The sequence below is a fragment of the Quercus suber genome, unplaced genomic scaffold (genome assembly GCF_002906115.3).
Source record: "Quercus suber isolate HL8 unplaced genomic scaffold, Cork oak 2.0 scaffold_1000, whole genome shotgun sequence".
Taxonomy (NCBI): Eukaryota; Viridiplantae; Streptophyta; class Magnoliopsida; order Fagales; family Fagaceae; genus Quercus; species Quercus suber.
This window is the reverse complement of record NW_027070415.1, coordinates 1-4,232: the sequence shown is the minus strand read 5'-3', so window position 1 is coordinate 4,232 and position 4,232 is coordinate 1. Positions and strand designations below refer to the sequence as shown.

Sequence of the window (4,232 nt, the reverse complement as noted above, 5' to 3'; positions counted from 1 at the left end):
TTTTGATTGGGTTTTGTTGGTTTTTGGTTTAATGGGTTTGTTTGATGACTAGTGTTTGGTGGTTGGTGTGAGGCATGGTGGTGGTGACTGGTTTTTGTGGCTGGTGGTAGTGATTGGTTGGGTTTGGGTGGTGGCTTGCTGCTATTTGCCGGTTGCCGGTGGCCAGAGGATGGCTTTGGGTGGGTGGTGGTTCAAAGAAAGAGACACCGAGGAAGAAAAACAGAGAGTTGGGGTAGAAGAGAGAGGAAGAGATGAATTGGAATTCGTTGTATTATTTTAATAGAAAATCTAGTAAATTCTTATTTTTACGCAGAATTAAATTTATATTTTTAGTTTTTTACTTATTAACTTTTTACAAAATAAAATTACTTTTTTGTTAATTTTAAATCTCTTTTAAAATGTATGTTCGTGCTTAAAGACTAATATATATTATTATAATGTATTACATAAAAAAATAAAAAATAAAATATTAAATATATTATAAATTAGTATGATATAATTAGTAAAATAATTTTTTAAAATAGTAAAATAAAATATAATAAAATTTTTAGATGAGAATGCTCTAATTAGAGAAGGAAAAAAGGACATTTTATAAAAAGATGAACTAAAGTTTCCACCCCTCTTTTGGAACACATGCTTAGTTGAGATTATCTGCAGCCACGCTATCTTCCAAAAAATTAGTTTAAATGTCCTTCTTGGATCTTGACTTTTCACAATTTCCTCCGTTTAATTCTTTGCTTTTCAATTAATTGGGCCACATAAAATGTATTCGACAATATATTGTTGACGAACAGACCAACTACTTTTCTTATAAAACATCATTTCATTATTAAAAAAGAAACGAAAAAACCAACAGACCAAAATCATTTACTGATTCTTACGAAAAAAATACTTTCTTTATTGCTTAGTTTTGAATGAATTTCCCTTTCAAACAAAAAAAAAAAAAATAGATTCTTATGAAAAAACAAAAAAAAAACAAAAAACAAAAGCATCATTTACAAAAGCATCCTAATCTGAGGTCTTAAGTAGCATTTTTTATATTTAAATATCAATTAATTAAATTGACTTTATACTAATCAATGTTGAAAAGGCTTTTTTCTTATACAAGTAATGCTAGAGGCACAAGATTTTTTACAAAAATTTTTTACAAACTGCTGATGTGATGAGTAGTTATTGGTAAATAAAAAAGTGATGTTAATAGTGAGATTAAATAAAAACTAATAAGAAGTTCGACACATCAATAGTTTGTAAAAATGTTATAAAATAGTTTGTGATAGTAGAATTACTCCTCTTATACACTAAAAACTATACTAGAAACTCAAAATTATTAATTAATATTTAGAATAATATGTAATTATTGTAAGATCACTTTTACATTGCCATAGCAAAAATACTATTTTTTATTATACATCAATTTTTTTTTGGATAGATTTATGCATTAATTCTTTTTTTTTTTTTTGCATTACTTCTTTTTATGGGAATTCTTTATATTACTGAACTTACTACCAAATATTCTAAAAGCACATAAAAATAATAATCACAATTTCAATACTAGTGATGTATCCAGTAAAAATGACAAACATTCAATTATGACCTATAATATAAAATAATTTTAGTAAAAATTGAAATTTTTATTTATTTATATAGAACTAGAATTATTCAAACTTGCTACTATACTAGAAAGAAAAAGAAAAACTTGGTCAAAGAAGGTGTGCACTAATAAAACCCAGTCCATTGAGTATCAGCGGATAGAAAGAAAAAGAATGTGTGCACTAATAAAACCCAATCCATTGAGTAGGGCTATCCATCTCACCTGCTGACCTGGCCAACCCGCCCATACCCAACCCACTACAAATCGATCCAACAGTTCTGGTGGTTGGACGCGAGTCCCGAGCTCCAAAACCCGATGCCGGCAGTTCAATTTCGGGTCCCTTCCTTCAAAACCCGTGCAACTCGACCCGCTCGAAGAGAGAACGACGAGCTGTGATTTCTAGCTTTCCGACGAGTTTTCTAGCATGATTTGGCGACTAAAACACTAGATTTGGCGATTTCTCGGCACGATTTGAGGGAAAAAGCATCGGATTTGGCTAAATCTCTGCCAAATTGGGCTAGATCGCACTTGATATTGGACAGGGAGAGATCTTGCCGATTTTCTTCATTTTTCATCCTCTCCGGCGAGTTTCGGCCTCACCCGAAACCACCGCTCACTCGACGGGAAACTGACCCGTAAAACCCGACCTTAATATGGGTCGGTTGCGGGTCCGGCACCTCCCTACCCGATCTCCGGCGTGTCTGTTGCGGGTTAGGCACAAACCCGACCCGCCCGACCCATGGATGGCCCTACCATTGAGTATGGGCAAAAAGTGAGAGAGGATAAACAAATAGAAACAATTTAAAAATTCAGGAACAGTTAGGACATAGGAGTAAGGAGTAGTAATTAGGCATCATATCAAAAAAAACAAATTAAACATGGAAGACATGTTGCTATACTCATCCCTCTCTCTTCTCCTCCTTGCAGTAGCTTCAAGTTCTTGCTCCAAACAAGAACAAAACACAAACACCTCCCACCAAGCCCACCTTCTCTACCAATTCTAGGCCATCTCCATCTCATTAAGAAACCCCTCCATTGTACTTTGTACCACTTTTCACACAAAAATGGTAACATCTTCTCTCTACGATTTGGGTCTCAACTCGTGGTCATTGTATCATCCTCATCTGCCGTTGAAGAATGCTTTACCAAGAACGACATCATTTTAGCCAATCGTCCTCGCTTCCTAGCCTTCAAGCACATTAACTACAACCACACCACCGCAGCAGCAACTTCTTATAGAGACCATTGGCGTAACCTTCGCCGCATCAGTGCCTTAGAAATCTTCTCAACAAATTGTCTCAACATGTTTCTAGGCATCCAAAGAGATGAAGTCAAGCACTTGCTATGCAGGCTGTCACGAAACTCGTGCCAAGGTTTTGCTAAGGTAGAATTGAAATCAATGTTCTCAGAGCTGACATTTAACATCATAATGAGAATGGTGGCAGGAAAGAGATACTACGGGGAGGACGTGAAAGACGAGGAAGAAGCAAGGAAATTCAAGGGGATAATGAAAGAGAAAGCAGGGTCAGCAGGGCCCTCAAATCCACAAGAGGTTGTGCCCTTGTTGCGGTGGATTGATTGCAAGCGTTGGGAGAAAAGATTGATGAAACTGGCCAACAGGGCAGATGCATTCTTGCAAGGTCTTATTGATGAGAAGAGGAGTAAGGAAGAGAAGGGGAACACTATGATCGATCATCTGCTTCTTTGCAAAAATCACAGCCCGAATACTACACAGATCAAATTATCAAAGGGCTTATAACGGTATGTGTAGGTCATTTCTCTCTACTTCTTCTTTTCCTTCTTATTTATTTATTTATTTATTGTTGGAAATAGATGCTAATTAAAAATCTGATAACATCAATAACAAGATTGTTAAAGACGATGAAAATATATATTGGAAATTCTGTATTCAAATAACCAAATCTGACACAATTCTTATTTTTTATTTTGATTATTATTATTATTATTATTTACTTTCTAAGAGCTTGCCATATCAGCATTGTTATTAAAAATAAAAACTCTCTCTCCAAAATCAAAACTCGATCTTACTCTTTTAATGGCTAAACATACTGCATCTATTCTCTCTCTAGCGAGAAACCCTAAACAGCTAAACATGCTTGAAGAAATTTGCTTCTCACTATTGGAGCCACAAAGAAGGAAATTGGTCGAGCAAAATAATACATAGTGGGGACTTTATGATGAGTTTTTCTCTCTTCTCCGAAGTAGGACGTAAATCATAACTTCTTTACAGTAGTCTTGAATTTATAGGTCGTGACTAACATTAATTAATTTCAATATAATCTTTAGAGCCGGTTTTTTTCCATTAATCTTGGTATGAATAATCAAGCCGTCAAAGCTACCTAGGAAGTTTGACATAAGATAGTTATGTTTTTCTCTTGTACTATCATGTTTTGTGCAGCAACTAATGAAATAATATACCTTCATGAGTGAAGTTTTGCCTCTCTTTTTCTATGGATTAATATTCTCGTTGGAGTGTGATTACAGAAAATTCCTTGTAGAACACCAATTAAGTTATATGCACTATTCTGAACATATGAGGTATAATCTAATCTCTTTGATACTTCCCAAACAAAACAATGGAACCAAGGACTTTGGGAACTAAATACTCATATATTTCGTT

At 34.6% G+C, this 4,232-nt stretch overlaps 1 pseudogene; it reads left to right on the top strand.

Moving 5' to 3' along the window:
• Window positions 1–2,469: 2,469 nt before the first annotated feature.
• LOC136065513 (cytochrome P450 81E8-like) lies at window positions 2,470–3,352 on the top strand (annotated as a pseudogene).
• The last annotated feature ends 880 nt before the right edge of the window (window positions 3,353–4,232 follow it).